Here is a 12,488-nt window from a genome sequence, read left to right on the forward strand (position 1 = left end):
CATTCATCCATTCATGTTTTGATACCTGCTTTGTTCTATTCAGGGTTCCAAGAAACTACAGCCTATTCCAGTATTTAATGGGAATAAGACAGAGATCCAATGGATTTCAGTCCACAGCAAGCACGCGTGTGTGCGCACGTACACACACACACACACACACACACACACACACACACACACACACACACACACACACACGCACACACGCACACACGCACACACGCACACACACACACACACACACACCGTACCTCTCAAGTGTCCATATTTTTGCCTTATATTTTTGTTCTGTTCCTGATAAAATCTGTAGTTTTCTGGCAGATCACTGAGGATTGAAGTTACTAAATAATGATATACATTTCAGTTTCAGACTTCATATCCTTCAGAAAATGCATACAAAAACAAATCCTTTTATTTTAGCTACTTTTTAAGTTTATAAGAGCAATATTTAAAGTATGTACCTATTTTTGGGCCTCTGTCCCCTTATTATTTTAAGCTTTGTCCAGAATTCTTCCACTAATAGTTTGAAAGATATCACACACACACACACACACACACACACACACACACGCACGCACGCACGCATGCACATGCACACACATGGTTCATTCACCTGCTGGCAATCTAAAGGCTTGTCAATCTACCATCAAATAAGTCTTTAGGATGTGTGAGGAAACCACATACCCTGGTGAAAACCCATATGAACATAAAAAGGAAATATCGACTTCACACAGAAGGCAAACTGCCAAAAATTGAATCTAAGAACCAAGCTATGTATGCTTACGTGTCATGTATTTGTTGTCTCTCTTTAGATTTGTTAACTTTAAGAGGTGAAAGTGTGCATTCATACCTTCTTAGAAGCATCTATTACCTGCATAAGTAGAACAGACTTCATGATACCTTTGTGCCTATAGTATCCGGTACTTCTGATCTCAGCACATATACTCACCTATTCTTTTTCACTGCAGACTGATTAAAGTATCCAACAGACATTTCTAATTCAATTAAAAAAGACAATTCTTAGACTCAGTGTGATGTTCCTAGGTGTTGGTGTTGCAATACTTCAGACACTGACCACTAGGATATAGGTACTTGTGAATGACATGTCAGTGCCATTTTTTCAGTTTTTATTTCTATATTTAGTGTCATCAATGTATGCCTACTGTTACTGAAAGTAAAGAGGAACTGCCACTCCCCTAACCCCTGCTACTAACAATACTAATTAATTAATTAATATATATATATATATATATATATATATATATATATATATATGTGTGTGTGTGTGTGTCTGTACATATATATATATATATATACATATATATATATATATATATATGTATGTATATATACATACACACACACACACACACACACACACACACACACACACACACACACGCACACACACACACACACACACACACATACACATATACAGACATGCGCACGCGCACACACACACACACACACACACACACACACACACACACACACACACACACAGAAAAAAGAAATCTGCTGGGAGCTAAAGGGTCATCAGGCCTCTCTACAGGCAGTAACTACCACACACATATTTATTATATAACTGGTTTTATGCATTTTAATATGCTGTGGGATCATATGATATAAAGGTAATCAGACTAGAAGTCATGTGTGCCTTGCCAATAACCACCTTCTAGCTCTAACACTTTTTTAAGGAGGATAAGCCCTTTAAGTCCTGTTATAAATTTAAGGTTGTCCATCCAGTTGTCCAAGCTACATTGAAGGATGACAAATAATTGCATTGCCTGACTGGCAAAAGAAGTCTGTCCCACAGTAGATGCAGTTTCTGGAGGATGAACTTATCCCTCCATCTTGCTTTACAGGGGCATGCTCATGCTTCTTGTCCAGTTTTCATTTCTTCTATTATTATACTTAATGCATGCCTTTTGTTGCCCCTTTAACCCCAAGTACTTGCAATGTTATTTTTTTTTAAATAGAAAAGTAAGTCTGTGGAAGGCTGGGGAACCAGCAGCCCATCTTAAATGCATTATCATTTATTTTGGGATGTTTTTAATCTATTTAGTTGTGTTTGTCATATTGCTAACCAGTTCAGAAGCAAGACAGTAATGAAAGTGACAAGTACATATCACTGATGCTGTCAGTCACCAGTGTGGTCCACTCAGTCATTGAGTTCATCATCAGCCTGCAGAAAAACAGTAGGGAGGCTCTTATAGACTATGACTAGTGAGGGTAATGAAAGGAAGTGTAGAGTAAAGCTTCCAATCTTGGGGGAGAGTACACTGGGTTTGTCCCCTCAAAAAATCTTCCAGTCATGTCACTGTTGGTGAATAGCCTGGTTATCAGACTAATTCCAGTCATGTTAAAAATATATTCATGGCTATTAACTAGTTATCAAATAACAGAGTCCATCAGTCATACAATTCATCAATAACAACAGCCTTCCACATTAAACATGAAAGGATCTTTTTTCTTTCCCCAGCTTACTATGATTAGTCGCATGTAATTTAACCAACATGTGATTATTCAACCCCAAAACATCAAAAACGTTGGGAGATTGCTACTCCAGACAGCAGCAACACTTATAAGGTGACAAAAGACAATGGGCAGGATTCACGAAGGCTTGCACGGAGTGTAAGAGACGTGCAACACTCCGTGCAAGCCTCGCGATCCAGGAACAGCCCTAAACTCCGTGTAAGAGACCAGCTAAAACGTCTCTTACACGGACTGGGCGTGGACATGCTAAATACCTCACTTGCAGCTGAAAGGTATGCAAATGAGGTATATTAGCGATCCACGAAGCAGAAACCAGTCCGTGTAAGAGACATTTTAGCTGCAGAAATGTACTCAGTTGACAACTGAGTACGTTTCTGCAAATTCCACAACAGAGCCATGTCAGCTTCAAAAAAAGGGTGCATATGACTCAGGCAGCATGCCAATGGCCAAATATGTGGCCATTGGCAATATAACCCGATGCCAAAATAATAAAAATATAATTTTTTTTTCGGCGATCGCTGATGTTTAAACCCAGCGCAGCCCCGTGCAAACCGGCTGCGCTGTATAAAACATGAACACGAAGGTTATAAACCCACAAATGTGGGTTTCATGCAATACATGGAATGACAATGCAGGGACCAGCAGACCAAAAACAACATGGCCACCGTGTAGTGGTTGCTAAGGGGGAAGCTGAGTCTAAGACATGTAACTAAGCATTAGTAGGCAATCTCATGTAAATGTGGGTTAGGATACTGAATCTCACAGTCACATAGCAAATGAGCACAGTCTGAGTAGTGTAAGAGATACATAAGAGGGGGAATAGAGTAGGAGATAGGTGACATCACAGGGGGGAATGGTAGAAAGAAACGCAGTTCATTGGAGGCCAGTGTAACATGACAGATGACAGACACAGATCATGGAAAGAGGTGTGCCACTAGATAAGTCATGGAAAGTCAAGAAATGGAAGGTGTACACTGTTACTTACACCAACGTTTCTTGCTGGGCGTGCATGCGCACATGTGTGCGCCATGAAGCACGAGTAGGGCAGTGTGCGCGCGTGTAAGGCAGACTGAGCATGTGGGAGCGTGTTGGGAGATGTTTAACACTGTTTGCGCGGGTGTGCGCGTGTGTAGGGCAGGATGAGTATGTTGGAGGCTGTTGGCAGATGTGTAACAGTGTTTGCGCGGGTGTACGTGCGTTTTAAACTGAATAAGTAGATTCTGAACCGTGTAAGCACTTGTGCGCGCGTGTAAGCCACTGTGAGCGTGTTTCTGATAGTATGCACGTTGCTCCCCCCTGAGGAAACAGAGAGGAAAAAGGAAGCAACAGAATTAATAGGAAGCTAGCAGGGATAACTGCTGAAGCTAGCAGGTGAAAACAATTAGAAGCAGGCAATTACACAGGCAGAATAGTAGCCCAGCCCAGCACTTAAAACCCTGCAAACAGTAGTGCAGGATGTTTCCCTTAAGAGACACTGCAAGACAGGAGTAAGCTAATAGAAGTGAAAACTGAAAAAGCTGAACTCAGAGCAGAAATGTTAGGGGCTGCCATAGCTGTCATAATGAGACATAGGCAACTTGCTGAGGGTGGTGACAATGCAGATGGTGCCAGACAACCCACAGTGAGGAGACAGAGAAGAGTGTACAGGCCCAGGGTCACCTACCATGTGTTACATGAGCTGGAGATAGTACAGCGCTATAGAGTGGACAGAGAGCTCCTGCAGCAAATTGTTGAGCTGTGCAGGCCACGCCTCACACACAGAACCAACAGAGGGGAACCCATCCCAGTGGAAACCAAGGTATGTGTTGGCCTAAGAATACTAGCAACAGGTACCTTCCAGAGACCAACTGGCGATATGATGGGGATATCACAGGCATCAGCCTCCATGATACTGCACCAGTTCCTGGATGCCATGTCAGCACATGTCGGTGATCATGTATATTTCCCCAATGCCTGTGAGGTATTGGCTAGCAATATGCGTCTCTTCCAGCAAATAGCGGAATACCCTGAGGTAGTGGGTACAATAGACTGCACGCACATACGCATCAAAGCACCAGCCGGTGAGTGGGGTAGGGCCTACATTAACCGCAAGGGCTTCCCCTCCATCAACTGCCAGGTCGTGTGTGATGCCCAGGGCATAATAATGAATGTGTGCGCTGGCTGCCCTGGGAGTTACCACGGTTCCCACATCTGGCATTTGACGCAGCTGTACCAGACATTTGCCAATGGGGACATCCCACACGGACACCTAGTGGAGGATGCAGGTTATGCACTGGAGCCGTGGCTGATGACACCCATCAGAAATGCACAAACACCTGAACAGGAACGCCATAATGAGGCACACGCACAAACATGTAATGTAATAGAGCGTGTGTTTGGGCTGCTCAAGTCACGGTTCCGGTGTCTGGACACATCTGGTGGAGCCTTGCAGTACACACCAACTACATGTACCCAAATTGTCATGGTATGTGCTATGCTACATAATATGATCTTGCGAAAACAGCTGCAGCAGGACCAGCATAGGGCCGGGCCAAACAGCCCCCCACCATTGCCAAGGCCATCACAGGCAGAGCGTGACTCGGAGGAGGAACAACCTGAGCCTGCCCCAGTAGGCAGAAGGAGGCGTGCCCAGTATGCCCTGGCCTTGGCAAAGAGGCAACATAGCACATACACTGGCTCAGTAGGAACCCTGGGAATGATACCCCTCTGACTCACTCAAATAATAACATGGATGCCTAAAATGACATGACCTGCTCACAAACATGTACAGGGAAGTGTAATATGTGCATCCAACAGAGGCAGCCCTGCAGCACCACCTGAGGCATGAATGCTATGTGTTAAGTAATGTAACACCATGTACTATATGCACACCTGAGCACCCTGACTAACATCCACCCTCACCAAGCATGAAGCCACAAAATGATGATGGGATGATCAAGTGCAATAACTGGCTGAAGTAATGCAGTTAGTCAAAGGGGAGCCAATGTGTTTCAGGCTGGGAAGACATGCAGACCTTGACATGATGCACCACCTGCTAGGGGTGGCATGCACCTATCATGCCATGCCCCATGGATACTGGCACAGGCTGTCAGTACCCACAGCATGCCCTGAATAGGTAAGTCTCAAAACACAAACCCACTTTCATAGGTTCTACAAGGGATAGGAACCTAGATGTAATGCTACCCAATGACAGATGTATAAACAGCAAGATGTGTGCAGTGTAAATGCACACAGTATGGAGAATGTAGATACCAGTCCTGTAATAGAGAACTGGGTCAAGGCTCACATCAGCACCCTAACACTACCAGGTCACACCTCATACTGTGCTGTACAGCCGCAAAACATGGGACAAGCTACAAAAGGAGGGTGACTACCAAGAAATGGCAAGGATAACCACACCCCCATGTTGGTACCACAACAAGAAGCAGCATGGATTAGCCATGGTCAACTACCAATGGCTAAAACCGCCTCCCAGTATATAGCCTGCTGCAGACTACTGTCCTAATACCAGGAAATGCACCTGGCCTATGTCGGAATACATGAATATATCAAGCCCCCCAAGCCACATTATATTGCTTGACTTAAAATACCCAGACATACACTGGGAGCATTATACTAGCACCAACACAGTAGGAGAAAATTACCCAGATTCCATAAACCAAAATGCCCAGGAACAATGTAGCACACCCACAAGTGGGGTAAGCATACTGGATGTGATAATCAGCAACATGTGTACTGGATGGCAAGATGAGAAGTGTACCCCTCACTGGTAAGACCAGACCATAGAGTAATCACACTGAATATACACATCCTGACCCCAGTCCCTGGCCAGAATACCACAGTGAAAAACATGTGTAAAGCATAGGTTGCAGCCCTCAAAACTGATGTTGAATCCACAAAAGGCCCTGTGCAAGTGCAGAATATGGGACACACCACAGAACATGTTATACAGGCATTCCATGAACACAGTCAGGAATGCTTGGAGTATGCAATCACAAATAACAACAACACACAATGCCATACATGCAGGCATCTGGCATGCTGGACTCCAGCCATTACCAAACCATGCAAGAGAATGAGGAAGCTACCACATGATAGAGCAAACATAAAAAGGGAAGTAATCACTGACCAGTAGTATGGCAATAACATATGTCCACACATACAATCCACTAGGTCCAGCCACAACAAGTAGAATCTGTGAATCCAGAGGCAATGTGACACCAGTCCCAAGTACACAGACAACCACAACACCCCTCAATAAATAAGAAATATATGTGATAGATGCATCCATGTATCCAAACCAGAGGTTGAGCTCCACCAACTCAGTACTGTCAAAACTAGTCAGGAGGAGAAGGTAACCACATACACCACAAACCCAGTCCCACATAGACCTACCACAACTGTAAACCAAGCACATAAACACAGACAAATATTCCTGGAGGCCTTAATTACAAACACACCACACCAACAGAAGCCTCCAAAGCAGATCACAAGCAACCACAACCTTCAAACATAGCACATGCAATGAATAGTACGCAAAGCTGGTGTGCCAAACAGTCACAGGCCAGAAGGAGAAACAACATGCCTGATACAGTCGTAATAGGTGTCTATATAGGTAGACACACTGCTATCCCACTCACCAGACTGAACAAGGGAAAGGGTAGAGTAAGCTGCCTGTAGGCTGCCACAAAATGCCACATAACACAAGTACGCAGGTCACCCCAAAGCAAGCAAAAATATGATGCACTCAATGTCCATGCTGGTGTGAATTACCTGAGATGTACCTCCCTGGTCAACATCAAAAGAAACATGGATGGTCTCTCTGAGTATGTACCCCAGGGCGGTATGACACTGGCTGTGTGCAGCATCCAACCCTCACCAAGAATGATGCCACAGTACAAACACAGAATGCTCATGTTTAACAGCTGGCACAGTTACAGCTGTCAGTCCAAGAGGGTCTAATGTCTGTCTGCTTGAGATGTCAAGCATGACAAGCCATGCTGCTGTTCCAGGGATGGCTTGCAGTTGTTACCCGTGTGCGTCTGGATACTGGATAAGGCCTTTGCCGCCTCCATAGAGCCGTATGTAGGCAAGGCCAAAAAGACTACCCACCACCCTAGAAAACATAAGTGGTAGGAAACATAAGGGTAATGCTGACCAATGCCAGATGTGTAAACTGCAATATGCATGCCCCTGAGGCACTTCCCATTATGGAGAACATTGATGTCTGTGCAGTGACAGAAGCCTGCTGCAAGCCTAGTGATAGCACACCAGCACTACTAGGTTATACCACATATCATGTGTTATGGCCCCAACACTTGCACCAAACATCAAAGGAGGGGAAGTATCCATATGCAGCACAGACACCCATATTGCCAGGTAACTGACAATGCACAAAGCAGCGGAGACCACCCATGTGCACATAACTGTAGTCAAAACTGCTGTACAGTCTGTAGCATGCGACAGACCACACTCTCACACACAAGAACTCCACCCAGACATCCGAAGACACTGGACAGTATGAATGTCCCACCAAATACCAGACAAGGTGCACACAAATTACCACATAGGTGTCAAACCATTATGTATGCAAGGAGTAATCAGGGACCTAGGGACACAGGTCGACATTAATCTGTCATGTGACACCCACAATGCCAATGTGGCTATGAAGATTGTCGATACTGGACACCGTATCATGAAAGGATTCACATCAACATCAACAGAGGTCACTGTGCCACTGTACTGTTCCCTTATCAGAACCATAATCTAGTACAATGACTCATATGGGATGTACCGTACGTGACACCTGCAGCGGTTTGGAAGACCTCATAGTTACCCCACCAACAGGATAAAGGGTGTGAAATATATGTCATATGCTGCCTGGCTGTAGACACCCCAGCTGACTGCAGTCACACACTGCCTACACAGAGGCATTGTATGTCTGTTGTACAAGGCCATGTCCAACACAGGAGTAATGGACATGCTCCACCACAGGAAATCAAAGCCATTGGAGCTGTGAGAGTCACAGATGTCAGCCTCAACACATAATGAAATAAGATGTGCTGGAGGGACACATACATAACCCAGAGGCTCCCCACACCCAGAAACAGGATCCCAATCCATGGTAGGCAGAGCCCCTCACTGACACCCCTCAACAGGAATATTGCCAAGTTGATGGATGACCATACATGTATACTGGGGGTCCTCACTGTGTCACGACCAGACAGAGGCACAGTGAAGAACTCCATAAATGGCCATAATTGAACATAGCAAGGGGTGGCGAAAGACACATACACTCTGGCTAGGCTTACTAATGGCCTAGGGTGTATAGCCTAGTATGAACCCATGAACCTATGAAGATACAAAACGTACAGGACACTAAGGATAATCACAAGGGTTACCCAACTGATGGTAGGAACCATGTTGGGCATCCACAGATATGCTCCGAATCACACAGATATTACAAACAACATACCAAACACACACACATATTGCTAACATACAACCTGTCAGGTGCAGTGCAAACACCCCCCCCCCCGAGTGCAAAATACCTATCCAAGCAGACTGATGGTCCCCTGACATTGCAGATGCTGAGGTAACAGTCATCATCTGCAAAGCAGAACACACAGCAGCAAAGGTATGTGATGGTGTCCTGTGCTGAGGCCAACATGGACTCCAAGAATAATGGAATGCCAAATCACACTACTGCCCAATGTCAGCCTTACCACAGGATATGTACCCAAAGAGCAGTGTACAACAACAGTGGTCCATCACAACAAAGGTGTTGCCTGAATGGATACTCCAAACTACCACCACAGGATCCTGACAAGCTTGTTCTGCACAGCTTTGGAAAGGATCAGTATGTACCGCAGACAGAAGGCTATTGTGGACCTACTGATACTGGACCCTACACAGTGTGGCTGTCGTAACTGCAGAACCTGCCCCTAAACATGTCTGACCCATTTGAAGCAGTCATTAAGGTCATTGATGAGGGCAATGTGGTCCACACAGCGTAGCTGGACCATGCACATGCTTCTAGACAATATCGTATGAGTTCAGTATGGATATGTTCAGCAGCTTAAACATATACCCCTATGTCAGTAGAGGGGTTGCAAACCAGACCAAGGACAGAACTGACATGGTCAGACATGCCGCATCCATGTCAGACTACAAAGCGGATATGAGTGGCATCCCACAAGGCCTGGTCTTGGCCCCCCCACCCCCATTCTGTATAAATGTCCCATAGGTATAGGCCAACATGGAAGGACTGTGACTGAACATGTATGCAGAGGAGTACAAACAGCCCACCATATCTGACCCGCAGCTGACACAAGCAACCCACAAAAGGGCCACCTACAAGCAGACAACTGGAGCCATAGCCATGTCAGCAAGCTAATTGCAGAACTGTGTATAGACAACCACCGTGGATATACAGTAAGTGCCCACAAATTACCACACAGGTGTTAACTCATGAGGTACCTAACATGTAATGTGAGACCTGGGTACAAAAGGTGATAAATATCCTGCACTGGACAAACATGTGGCTGTAGTGTTCACAGAAACATGTACCATATGCCCACACAAACATGAAGGTTGGCAGATGTAGATAAGGGGAACTCACCGTGGCTCTGCAGCCATCCTCCATCAGCGTCACAACTGACTACAATAGCCCCTGTGGGATATACCACAGCAAACACCTCCATCAACTGTAAAGTCCACAACGGTACCCCACCAGGGGTAGCAAAGAGCATGAACAGATGCCATGTGTTGCCTGAGTAAACAAACTGCAGCCCCACACACCACCATCCTTCCCAGCTACAGGAAAGCTGTGCCTGATGTATGAAGCCATGTCCAACCTGGAATGAATGAACATGTTGCACCTTGTACAATCTGAATGGCAGTGAGCTATGCACATGAGAGACCTGAACCCCAGCACTGACATACATAGGACAAGCTGTACAGAATGATCCATAACACAGAAGGCACCCCCACTCTTCAGTAAACTCCTGGTACAGGTCAGCCAGAGAGTCACATATCGACACCCCTCAAGAGGAATCCTGATGAGTGTACGGGAGATGGTAGACTAACCCTGGGTATCACTGTTATGTCAAAGGTAGACGGAGGCACAGTATACTAACCATGACATATGTCATGGCAAACTCCAGTTACAATGTGTGTCAAAGGACAAACACACCCTGTGACTAGCATCAGAAATGGCCTAGGGAACATCGCTAGTGTTTGTCAATGTCCACCCATGTTGTGGAATACACTAGCAATGTTGGACAAGCCTGGTGTAGGTAGTCCATATCTGAACATATTGCAACATGGTCATATGTGCACAACTGGCCCCTACACAGCCTGTTGTGCTCACTATGAAGATGTCAAGCAGTCATAGGACTAAAGCCCAGGATACTGTCCACCACAGTGAAAGTACTGAACCAGTACACTATACGGTACTACAGTGTTAGGTCATTATGAAAGTATGTTGAGAACTGTCTGCAAAGTATCCCATGCAATCCCTGCAGGCACAGTATAATCCCTGCTGTGGCAGACACGAAGCAGTTGACCAGTTAGTACACAACATGACACCCAACACACAACCATAAACGTGAGATATTGTTGAAGTTCACACACACCCAAATATGTGGTGGACTTCAGAGTGCAACATATGGAAAGCTCACACTGGGCATGCTCGCACACTTTGATAAATGAGGCATATGTCAGACAACATGCCATGGAAAGGCTGAACTGGGCATGCTCACACACTTAGGCCATATCTCCATTTAGCAGTTGGCCACACATATCTGGTATTTGTACGTGTCAGTCCAGGAACTAACCATAACACAGCAATCAGCCCAGTGCACACAGTAAATGACTACAGAGACATAAGTGATATAGTGGATTGCCGTCATATGCAAACATCTTCCACAGACACACAAGTTGGTCATAGGAACAGGGAATGCTATGGCAATAAAGACCTGCAAACAGTAGAACAGCACAACAAATATTGTGCATCCGACAATTGAACATATGGGTGTAGAGGTCAATACTAGGCTTGTTGCCCTAGGGAATGACAGCTCAGCCAGAGTGTGCTTGGCATCTGCATCCCCAGGATAGTAAGCTACTGTGCCACTGTAAAGTAGGTCACAGAAGGCAACATGTGGGCTAGTGAGCTGTGCCTCTGTCAAGCAGGGGCACCGTGGAGGTCCCAGGGATTGAATGTGCTAAGCCACAGCCATGTTGTTGGTGTGTGCTGTGAGAGGGTTGCTGAGGATCTCTGACAGTAGGTGTCCGTCAATAACAGACTGAGGGGAGCCCTATCTGCATTCTCTGGACGATTCCACTGTCAACACTGTGTTGTAATGAGTATGTGTGAATGAAGTGCCGTGCCGGAACTGTTCACAGATGTCCTCCCTCTGTGGGCTATAGCTCTGCAATGTATTAGGTCACTCTGTCTGTTGTACAGCGCATATATGGCTGGTGTACAGCTGACAGGTGTCTTGTTGTGGAGCAGTCATGGGTATATGTGGGATAGCATGACCAATGCAAACCATACACATGCTCATAGAATGCAATTGTCAAGGATTATGCTGAGTGGCCAGTATAGTCCTCCAGCATGGGTCCTCTGAAGTCATCCACCCCAGTCTACACAAGTGTAGAGTCTGCTTGTGCTAAATACAGTTTGTGTGCAGTGACAACCTTGCCTGGGGGTGGAGATGGGATATGGATGTCCAGAGAAAGGTGGGTATGGTCAGATATCAACAATGGTGGTCTACCTCTGGTGTTGAACAGTGAGTAGCCACGTTGCAGATGGACAGGTGCAATATGTATTCCCCCATGTGGCTGTGGTGTGTGGTTCTGCCATAGCACATGGATCCACAAATTGTAGTGGCTGTAGGGTAAAGTGGTAGAAGCCTGAGTAGTTCTCACACACAATATGCCTGTACCTGATGTTAACAACTGGAATGGTGTATGTGAACACCTGCATA

Source organism: Protopterus annectens, chromosome 13.part0 (assembly GCF_019279795.1).
Source record: "Protopterus annectens isolate FY-2018-M chromosome 13.part0, PAN1.0, whole genome shotgun sequence".
Classification (NCBI taxonomy): domain Eukaryota; kingdom Metazoa; phylum Chordata; order Ceratodontiformes; family Protopteridae; genus Protopterus; species Protopterus annectens.